A 12,457-nucleotide genomic window follows, 5' to 3' on the forward strand; every position below is an offset into this window, starting at 1 on the left:
TGTGGGGAGTAGCTATGGAGAGATAATATACCTTTCACTTCTCTGACTCCCATAGATTAGCAAAATAAGGATAGGTAAGATCTTGGTTTACCTCAATAAATTTTAATTATAGAAAAAATGTCTTAACAGCAGAAAAAAGCAATTTATTTTTAAAACCTGTTGCTCTGACAAGCCCCCCAAACACTAATGCCCACAACAAATATATGGTCTATAATGCCTGGCTGTATCTGAGCTCCATCTGCCTCACCAAACACTTCCCCTGCTAGTCTCTGACTGGCTGACTCTGCCACAAGTCTTGTGATATAATTTCAGTTTCTGGAACAGGTGAAATTCCCTACCACCTCAAGGTCTTTAGAAAGGCTGTTTCCTCTTCCTGAAGATCTCTAAGCATCGATCCCATCCCTTGCAACACCAATAGTCAGTTCTGACTTTACCATACAGATCTCAGAGTAGATGTCACTTCCTTAGAGGGGTATCCCCTTTCTATTTATTCTATCTAAAGTATGTTTTTTTTCCCTGTTGGCTTCCTGGCATCATATTGTTCTGCAATAATTTGTCTATATACTTCCTTCCTTGTACTAATAACTGATCACTAACTGTAATTAAATGTTTTCTTTCTTTGTTTACTTGCTTAACATCAGTCTCTCCCACTATGAGTTCTATATATATTCATAGTGATATGGTTTGGATTTGTGTCCCTGCTCAAGTCTCATGTTCGAATTGTTTTCCCCAGTGTTGGAGGTGGGGCCTGGTGGAAGGTAATTGGACCCAATAGTATACTCACTCTGAATATACATTTCATTCATTTATTTAAAAGTTATATGTTAAATATATATTTGGTACCCTAAACTGCCATACTTCCTGTACAACCTGTGAAACCGTGAGCCAATTAAACCTCTTTTCTTGATAAATTACCCAGTCTTGGGTATTTCTTTATAGCAGTGTGAGAATGGACTAATACACACAGTAAGCTTGAAACCAATAATAAGTAATCAATATTATTGATGTAATTTATATTTTTGTTTAATCTTATAAGAAAACACCTGACTATGTTTGTCTTTTGTGTGTTTCCATGATAACTGACTAACACATCTTCCAAATACTCTGAAGCTCTCACTGATTAAACATTATGATGATCTAACCACCGCTCCCAGGCTACCCAATCAGATACCAGCGCTTGCCTCATGGATAATCAAGATACAAATTATATCTGGCAGGAACTAAATCTCCCCTAAGGGTAGGCTTAGAGAATTTATTATTATTTCCATGATGAGCAACATAATCTTAAATTATTTTCAAGACGTTTTTGGGGAAAGATAATATTTGACATCATCAGTAAAGCAACCTATTAATTGATATAGGTATTTTCTGTATTTGTTGACACTGGATTATTGGTCACCAGCCTCTGGGCATTTGCCGATAGCAAGCTAGGTGAACCAGTTGAATACTGACTCTCAGAGCATTGCTGCAGTTCAGTGAGTCACACCCAGTGAGCATATTTAACGATGAATTAACAGCATGTTTCATGTATACAACTCGCTGGAACAAGCTAATTTCATAGTTTATATTAATATTTAACCAACCACAGTTAAACAAAACTCTCATCTATTACAGTGATTAAATTGATAGCTTTATCTCAAGTTAGATTAAAAGGTATTATTTCCTTTTTAAATCTGTGAATATAATTTATTTAGTCATTTTTGTTTACAACGGAAACTATGGGAAATCAAAATTAACATCCTTATCCGTGAGCTTCTTATAGACACCTGAAAAAGTGTCAACCTTGTGTTCCACATTGTTCTGCTGTGCTTTGACTAAATGAACCCTGATGAGCAAGCTGCCCTCCAGTTTCACACAGATTCTCTTGTCCACAACTTCACTTGGAAGACCAAGTCCTAAAGGATCACATCCTACACAGCTGTCAGAGTATGGCTCCTGGGATGCTTTTTCTTATTTACTTTTTTTTTTGTATGGCTTTTTTTGAGTTGGCTTGGGCAGAATTCTCCTCTGAGCAATAAAGATGACATAATTCCCAGTGAACTTCTCCAATTCACGTACTAGCTGAACTTGGATTTTCTGGAAAGATTTCAGTTGAATGGGAACAAAGATTATGATCACTTTCTGACCACTACCAACTTCAGTTTCCTTGGCTGCTGTAATATTCTGCTCCCTGTGCTGAGTCTTGAGGTCCAAGTTTATCTGCAGCTCCTGAAGAGCCTGGGCCCAAACTCAAACTTGTCCTTCTCCTTGCTGAAAGTCAGCTTAGGGAGAGGCCCAAGTCTCACGAGAGCTCATCAGATTCCAAAAAGTATTATTTCATGTTCAGTATTTTCTAGTTTTGTTCTGTTTTTTAACTCAAGCCTTGATGTGCTCAAGATACTAGGTTTCTAACGACAATCAAAGATAAATATTGTTTGTGTATAGACATCTGTGTGTGTGTGTTTCCCTCAACTAGGAAATTGCTTTCATATGGCAGTAAAAAAGTTGTTGTCTTCATCTAAGGAAGTATCCAAAGAAATCCCTATAATGGTGGCTAAGTATTAAATAGTAGATATCTTCATGCTGTAGATTTGAAAATTCTCAAGCCATATTCACCATCATCCTAGAATGTTAATGCTACATGTGTTAAATGATTACAATCAATCAGAGGTCATTTGACAAGTACTTTCTTCATTTTTTTTAAATAAACAATATTTAAGTCTTGGCAATATGACCAGCCTAATAAAGAAATCAGAAAAAAATCATACATGTGATATTTATTTCCATAGGCAAGCTCCATGCTACTTAATATCACATATTTTCCTGTACTATAATCTTATTTTAGTGCCACAATGGTACAGTTAGTCTCCTTTGCTGTTGTGTAACTTCCTTCAACCATTTAAAATCTGTTGATTTGCTATTTTTGCTTCCATGTAGTTTCATTTAAAAGTCAAATATACTTGGCATTTGCTAAAGTCATAGCTCTTACTCTTCTTGGAAATTCTCTGCAAGCTTACATTTTATTTAAACAATTCATCTGCAGTAGCATAAAATTTACAATTTCAATTCTGTTTAAGCTTTGAATGACAAATTGTCCTATTATCTCATTTCTTTCTTGCTTTATTTGACTAAACAAATGCCCTACAGTAGGAACATTTACTTGTGAAGTGAAAATTAATCCATCCTTTTTATAACTCTGCAATATAATCTCTATAATACCCCACATCAGTGAAAGTAATGAATACTTCATATCTACCTTCACCATTCTATTAAAGGTGTCATACACATTTTTTGTAAAGAAAAAACACAGAACGTCATCCACTTTCCATTGCCCAAATCTACCATTTTGTTATTTCAAAGTATTTTATTTTTATTTTTAAGGAACAGTCTCATTTCTATTGCCCAGGCTTGAGTGCAGTGGCACAATCATAGTTCACTCTAACCTCAAACTCCTAGGCTCAGGCAATTATCCTACCCCAAGCTCCCGAGGAACTACACTATAGGTGCATACCACTATGCCCAACTAATTTTACAATTTTATTTTATTTTTTATAAGTAGGGTATCACTATGTTGTCCACCTTGGTGTCAAATTCCTGGCCTCTAGTGATCTTCCTGTCTCAGCCTCCCAAAGTTCTGGGATCACTGGTGCAAGCCACCTTGCCCAGCCTCAAAATAGTTCAGTAACAAATAAAGCCTTCTTTTAAATTTCAAATTCTACCCCCCTGTTTTTTATATATTTTTTTCTAAATAATAAGTGGCTGTTTCTTAGTAGCAGTAATATTTGGTTCTTAAAATTATTTTTTATTTTTCATCTAAAAAGTAAAATACCACAAAATAACTGGCATTTACTTCCAAATATATTTTTCCTTTTATTTCACAGCCCCCCACCCCACAAAAAAAACATTCCTTCTCTTTTCTCTCCAATGAGTTCATTTGCTACTGTTACTTTTGGCATCTATAGAATTTCAAATAAATTCTGTACTTTAGTACCTGAGCTAGAGAGGTCAATCATTGGTGGGTAGCAAATGATCAAACAAGACTGTTACAAGACTGTTTTCCAAAAATGATGAAAAAAATCCATTTGTCATGACAGTAAGGAGGAAAAAACTGTAGAAAGATGTGCAGTCTGTTAGCTCATCTTACCTTTTATTGATGGTTAAAGTATGCATGATTCCGAAAGTATACAGTTGAGCATGTTTGAAATTTTCAACTCTACCTAATTGTATAAAATATGTACCACCTTTTTAAATTAATTTATAAGAAAATTTCATCAGTGTTATTTTGATATAATACTTCATATTATTTTGCTGTCATGCAGAAGATGAACTTCTTTTTAATAAAACTATTTGCTTCAAGATTGTTCTCATGGCTCTTAGTCCATACAATTCCTAACAGGATACAAATATAATCAATTAATAAGTTAATGTATTTAGGAGTAATTTTGAGCACAATATTTTACTTTTATCCTCTTTTATTATGCTCTACTTAAATTATTATTGGTGCTCATTCTTTTTAGTTAAAGGCCATCCTAGGACTAATATAGTAGAGTTGAGCAGCCACATTTTTCTCAGTAAAATGCAAAATAGAGATTCTCTAACTTGTTTTCCTATCAGCTGTCCTGTGTTTAAAGTGTATAAGGTAAAAAAATAAATTTGTTTAAATTGTGATTTTTCAAATGGATAATTATAAAAGTAAATTAGAACTAAAATCAATGCAATTAATAAAATGTGTCATAAAATAGAATGTCAACACTTAAATGTACCACATCAGTGACGAGAGGTAAAACCTTTCAAGAAGTTAAAATAAGAAAAATCTTCATTGAATAAAAATAAAATAAATAAAACTTTATCTCATGTGCCATGTTTAGGAGAACTCTTAGACCTATTTTCAGATGTGTCTGGATTTGTGTAGGAAATCTTAACTCTCATTTAGATTACAACCTCTTCCACAAGACTTGAAATTATAGGATTCTATCCAATGCCAATGAGCTTCATTACAGTTGAGACTCTGATAATATGTAACATCGATTTTACATTATTTCACATAACATATTTATCTGTGGTTTATTTGATCCCTGCTATTACTGATGTATGAGTTTTAATCTATGGTTTAATTCACACAAATATCCAGAGGTTACCACTTACATTAAATGCATACTTATGTAATATATTTCCTATTATCCTGTTAGGATTCCATTCACTTCTTGTTTGTTTTCTGACAGGTACACAAGACTCCTATTGTTAATAGCATTGTAAAAGAGAAGAAAGGCCTTGTCCCTTTTAAGTTGAGTAACTAAAAAGAGAATAGTGACTGAAGATAAGCTGTGGTAACAGGGCAAAGCAAAGCAAACTTACTGAAGTCTAATAAAAATAGTGAGTCAAACAAGGCCAAAATGAGGTAGAAAACATTAATGTAACTAGAATCTGAGACTCCCATCTTTGTTTCGCTGTGTTCCAAAAGAGGATTCTATATATATATATATGTTAAGGGGACATAATATCTTAGCTATGTTCACATAAGGAGTAGCACAAAACTAGTTCATAACAAAAGTGGTCATAGGTAAGCTATTGGGGGTTCTGTTAATCTTGGACTGGAATTGAAATGTAGTGACAACAGGATGCCCCCACTTGCCGTCATATAGACACTCCTAAAGGTAGAGAACCCTTTTTAGAGAACCTTAGTTTATAGTCTTTGTAAGACCTCAAGGAGGACCATGTTTCACTGGAATATAAAATGTCTGGAGAATCCAATTTTGCTTTAGGCTGATGTGAGGAAGAGATAGAGGATAGATAGATAGATAGATAGATAGATAGATAGATAGATAGATAGATAGATAGATAGATATAGATAGATGATAGATAGATAGATAGATAGATAGATAGATGATAGATAGATAGATGATAGATAGATAGATAGTCCAAATTCCTACATAATCTAGTCATGCCCTCAGTATTCCTGAGCTGGGAAGGTTCAGAGAAAAATGGAAACATTGCTTCATCCATTAAGTGAGGCGAAACAGTAGTTTGAGAATGTGAACCCAACTTCTTTTCATGCCTTTCAGGATGTGATAGAGTTAATAGAATTTGGAAAATTTTAATAGAAACATCCCCCAAAATGACAAATACCTTGAATTAACCTGCATTTTTGATGTTTAAAAGTAATTTATATTAAAATTTTACATCAATAATTTATCATATTATTACATAATATTCATTGCCTTTAGCTGTCAAAAGCTTCCCAGAGATACTGAATCTGTAGTAAGCAGAGTATTCAAAAGCCTCGTGTCTCTACTAGATTCTAAGAACTCCACAAATTCAAAGAATGTTTGTAGTAGGCTGAATAATGGGCACCCAAAAATATCCAGTACTTTTCCCTGGAACGTGTAAAAGTCATCTTATAAGGAAAAAGGCACTTTGCAGGTGTGATTAAATTAAGGCTTTTGAGATGGGGGGGAATCATCTTGGATTGTCCAGATGGGTCCTAGTTTCAATCACAAGTGAGAGGGACAGAGGGAAATTTGACACACACAGAAGAGAAGACAATGTGATCACAGAAGCAGGTTATTTTAGTAATGCTTCCATGAGACAATCAAGTCACAGAATGCTGGTAGACACCAGAAGCTGAAAGATTTCAGACTTCTTACCTCCGGAATGGTAAGAGAATAAATTTCTATTCTCAAAAGCCAGTAAATGATTTTGATTTTGTGGTGGTTTGTTCATATACAAAAATCAACTCAAGATGGATTAAAGACTTAAATGTAAAACCTAAAACTATACAAACCCCAGAAGAAAACCTAGGAAATAACATTCTGAATGGTCCTGGCAAAGACTTCATGACAAAGACTCCAAAAGCAATTACAACATAAACAAAAATTAACAAGTGGGACCTAATTAAACTAAAGAGCTTCTGTGCAGCAAAATAAACTATCAACAGAGTAAACAGACAACCTGAAGAATGGAAGAATATATTTGCGAACTATACATCTAACAAAGGTCTAATGTTCAAAATGTATAAGGAATTTAAACCAATCAACAAGCAAAATATGAAAAGGCTTTACTGGCCATTGCTGGTTTTGATGACAGAGGAAAGGACCACGAGCCAGGAAATGCATGTGGCCTCTTGCAAAAAGCAAGAAAATGGATTCTCTCCAGAAAGGAATGCAGCTCTGCCAAAATCTTGATTTTAGCCAAATGAGACTCATTTGATCTCCAGGACGATAAGCTAATAAGTTAGGGTTGTTTTAAGCTGCTACGTTTGGGAGTAATTAGTTATAGCAGCAATAGGTAACTGATAACATTATCCTATAAGAAAAAAAAATGTATGTAAAAGTCATCTGAAGACATCTGCATCTATATTAAAAAGTCTTGAAAGTATGCCAGAAATAAATAATACAAAATATTAATAATTTATCTGCAACCATAATGCCCCATCTACATCCCTTAGTATCGTATGGTTTCCTTTTCAAATCTAATGACATGTATGCTATCAGATAAAAGTATAACTTTCATGACTATTAAATATCAAGAACTTTACTAGTTTGGGGTATATTTAATAAAAAATAAGATTTAAACATTCTAATTATAAAAACCAATGCACAATATCCAGTGATAATTTAATCAAAGTAAGTACAATAAATGAATTCCTTGTGTATGTGTGTGCCTAATGCAACTGACACAGGATAAGAATTCATTAACAGTGAATACAAGCACAAGTTTTATTTGTAGAACTGTTTTTCCAGGAATTAGAAACAAAGATTATCTGCTTGCATTGTGGTTTAAAATTTGATATGTTTCTCAAGGCTTGAGCTTGACCATTTATTCAAATAAGCATCTAAACTTAAACACCAAGCATATAAACAGAGCCAAAGACAAAAACCACGTGATTATCTCAATAGATACAGAAAAGGCCTTTGAAAAAATTCAACAACCCTTCATGCTAAAAACTCTCAATAAATTAGGTATTGATGGGACGTATTTCAAAATAATAAGAGCTATCTATGACAAACCCACAGCCAATATCATACTGAATGGGCAAAAACTGGAAGCATTCCCTTTGAAAACTGGCACAAGACAGGGATGCCCTCTCTCACCACTCCTATTCAACATAGTGTTGGAAGTTCTGGCCAGGGCAATTAGGCAGGAGAAGGAAATAAAGGGTATTCAATTAGGAAAAGAGGAAGTCAAATTGTCCCTGTTTGCAGACGACATGATTGTATATCTAGAAAACCCCATTGTCTCAGCCCAAAATCTCCTTAAGCTGATAAGCAACTTCAGCAAAGTCTCAGGATACAAAATCAATGTACAAAAATCACAAGCATTCTTATACACCAACAACAGACAAACAGAGAGCCAAATCATGAGTGAACTCCCATTCACAATTGCTTCAAAGAGAATAAAATACCTAGGAATCCAACTTACCAGGGATGTGAAGGACCTCTTCAAGGAGAACTACAAACCACTGCTCAAGGAAATGGAAGAGGATACAAACAAATGGAAGAACATTCCATGCTCATGGGTAGGAAGAATCAATATCGTGAAAATGGCCATACTACCCAAGGTAATTTACAGATTCAATGCCATCCCCATCAAGCTACCAATGACTTTCTTCACAGAATTGGAAAAAACTACTTTAAAGTTCATATGGAAGCAAAAAAGAGCCCGCATCGCCAAGTCAATCCTAAGCCAAAAGAACAAAGCTGGAGGCATCACACTACCTGACTTCAAACTACACTACAAGGCTACAGTGAACAAAACAGCATGGTACTGGTACCAAAACAGAGATATAGATCAATGGAACAGAACAGAGCCCTCAGAAATAATGCTGCATACCTACAACTATCTGATCTTTGACCAACCTGAGAAAAACCAGCAATGGGGAAAGGATTCCCTATTTAATAAATGATGCTGGGAAAACTGGCTAGCCATATGTAGAAAGCTGAAACTGGATCCCTTCCTTACACCTTATACAAAAATCAATTCAAGATGGATTAAAGATTTAAACGTTAGACCTAAAACCATAAAAACCCTAGAAGAAAACCTAGGCATTACCATTCAGGACATAGGCATGGGCAAGGACGTCATGTCCAAAACACCAAAAGCAATGGCAACGAAAGCCAAAATTGACAAATGGGATCTAATTAAACTAAAGAGCTTCTGCACAGCAAAAGAAACTACCATCAGAGTAAACAGGCAACCTACAAAATGGGAGAACATTTTCGCAACCTGCTCATCTGACAAAGGGCTAATATCCAGAATCTACAATGAACTCAAACAAATTTACAAGAAAAAAACAAACAACCCCATCAAAAAGCGGGCGAAGGACATGAACAGACACTTCTCAAAAGAAGACATTTATGCAGCCAAAAAACACATGAAAAAATGCTCATCATCACTGGCCATCAGAGAAATGCAAATCAAAACCACTATGAGATACCATCTCACACCAGTTAGAATGGCAATCATTAAAAAGTCAGGAAACAACAGGTGCTGGAGAGGATGTGGAGAAATAGGAACACTTTTACACTGTTGGTGGGACTGTAAACTAGTTCAACCATTGTGGAAGTCAGTGTGGCGATTCCTCAGGGATCTAGAACTAGAAATACCATTTGACCCAGCCATCCCATTACTGGGTATATACCCATATGACTATAAATCATGCTGCTATAAAGACACATGCACACGTATGTTTATTGCGGCATTATTCACAATAGCAAAGACTTGGAACCAACCCAAATGTCCAACAATGATAGACTGGATTAAGAAAATGTGGCACATATACACCATGGAATACTATGCAGCCATAAAAAATGATGAGTTCATGTCCTTTGTAGGGACATGGATGAAATTGGAAATCATCATTCTCAGTAAACTATCGCAAGAACAAAAAACCAAACACCGCATATTCTCACTCATAGGTGGGAATTGAACAATGAGATCACATGGACACAGGAAGGGGAATATCACACTCTGGGGACTGTGGTGGGGTGAGGGGAGGGGGGAGGGATAGCACTGGGAGATATACTTAATGCTAGATGACGGGTTAGTGGGTGCAGCGCACCAGCATGCCACATGTATACATATGTAACTAACCTGCACAATGTGCACATGTACCCTAAAACTTAAAGTACAAAAAAAAAAAAAAACACCAAGCAGAAATATTAGCCATTACTCTAGCAAACACACTGTAGATGTAAATTTCATTATCAACATCCTGTCTCACAAGATTCTGTAATATTCCAGTAAGCAGGGCCAGGAAATACAAAAATTTTCCCACAGATATTTCACTACTTCGATTATAATTTCAAGTTGTGTAACATTTTACAGTAACCAAACAGGCTAAATGCAAATATATAAAACAAAAACTGTAACCAGAAAATCATTTTATCTAAAACTACCTCTCATTTTTTAATTGCAACATCTTACATGGACCTAAAAAAATTGCAACATCTTACTTTTCCTAACTAGTTTTACTGGAATAAGTATATGCCTAATACTTGTTTATTTATTTATTCAAAATCTTTCCTAACTAATAGCAGATCTGTGATTACTGGGCCATTTTAGCATTCTTCCCTATATATACAGAAAGTGAATGCTGTCATTATCTTTCAGTTCAATTTCAGATACATCTCCAGATTTTCTTATTTCTGTTGCTATTGTTATTCTTATGTAATATGACTTGACTTCATACTTCTCTAGTGGATTTCTTTAACTTTGCTTTATGGATTTCTGTCATAATTCTATTCATGTCATCAAGGCACTGCATAATTTGCCTGCCTCTTCAGAAGCCTTTCAAGGGAAGCTATATATTGATCATAGTCAACTACACTCTAATTGCTCAAGATACTGCCAAACATTTCATCAGTCTGGTATATGTTAAATACAATAGAACCAATCCTGTTTTAAATAAGTTAATTTTTCTAGGCAGAGAGCTACCGAGTAAGGCTCACCTTTTGGTACTCAATTAGTAAGAATCATAACATGCTTTTGAAACTCATATTAAACCACTCAGTGTTGCAATGACCTATTGGTTGACATCATGTCATTATAGATTGGAATTTTCAATTCAGCAATTTGCTTCAATAGTGCTGTCAAAAACTAACAAAATTGTGGAAATGGTTCTCAATGAATTCTCAGAATGTTTATTGATGCAGCTGATACTGTCGTTAAAGTTTCTACACTTATATTGATAAGCTGATTGGTACACTAGGAGACAAATGCCCTTTGTTGAAGGCATCAGCAGGCACATCAATGCACATTTCATTTCTGATTATTTTTTCTTTGGGCTATACTAAATATGGCAGTAAAGTTGAACAAAATTTTAATAATTGGTAGGAATATTATTTTTCAAGTGTCACGAGCCAGGGAGGCACACAAAATAAATTTTTCTAATAAATCACAATCATAATAACAGATCGAACAGACCTATGAATCCCCCCAAATTCATCATTTTAAAGCGATCAGCTCATTTAACACTAAAATGCATCTATCCTCAGGCTGAATAATAACATCTGTAAAGCAGCACCCAGCAACATAATGCATTTAAGAATATATAATTAAGACATTGGAAAGAATTATGACTATTAGGCCTGAATCTTAAAGGAGTCAATAATTGCTTGCAAACAGTAAAGTCGGATAAATTGCTTCTTAGGAAAATAAACTAGGAGAGGAAAATTTCAGAGGAGTACACAGTAGGTTCCCAGTTAACTTAAAAGGTTAATTTTCCAGAAGAATAACATCTATCTAAAAAGATTATATAGTTCTTGAGTTACATAAGATTTGAACCTCAAATACCTATCTGAAGAGGCTGATTCATTCTTATACTTCTCTCAGATCCTCAATCCAGGAGTAGTTCTTCATACAACGGGCTTTTGTGAACTATTTATTCAATTAGTAAGCAATCTTGATCCCTAAAGCTCCATCTAATCCTGGCCTCTTTTGAAAAAACAGAACTTTAGAGCTAGAAAGTAATTGCAAAATTATTTATTTCAACCACCTAATTCCCACTAAGGTACAAGAGAAGAATGTGTCTTACTCAAACATAGTGCTTAAGTGATCAAATTAGGTCTCTAGAACCTACGTGCCTGTAGTCTCAGCCATGGAACTTTCTACTTTATTGTCTATTTTTGCCACTTCTATTCATTAAAATAGTTACCTAGATGGAGAATCAGATATCCAGTGTTCTTTATTCCATATACCAGTAATTTTTAATTTGCCCTTGTACAAATCACATTTCCCTTTACTAAGTAATAATTTTTAAAAAGCATGGTTGATATAGTTATTTTAAAAGGACGCTGACATAGTTCGATCACTGCCATACTTATCTCAACCACACAATGATATGGTTGACACTGTAGATTACTTTCCTCTTAAATATTATTTTTCTAGATTAAGAACTATTATGTTAGACTATATTTAGCTAGTGTAAAGTTTGGGAATTCTCTATGTCATTGACAATCTGGTAGTGGGATTAGAAAATACT

The 12,457-nt window shown here is 34.7% G+C and overlaps 1 pseudogene; it reads right to left on the minus strand.

Moving 5' to 3' along the window:
* Nucleotides 1-1,716: 1,716 nt before the first annotated feature.
* Nucleotides 1,717-12,457, minus strand: part of LOC100975157 (small ribosomal subunit protein eS7-like) — a 29,265-nt pseudogene continuing 18,524 nt past the window's right edge.

This window comes from Pan paniscus, chromosome X, assembly GCF_029289425.2.
Source record: "Pan paniscus chromosome X, NHGRI_mPanPan1-v2.0_pri, whole genome shotgun sequence".
In the NCBI taxonomy this organism is placed as follows: domain Eukaryota; kingdom Metazoa; phylum Chordata; class Mammalia; order Primates; family Hominidae; genus Pan; species Pan paniscus.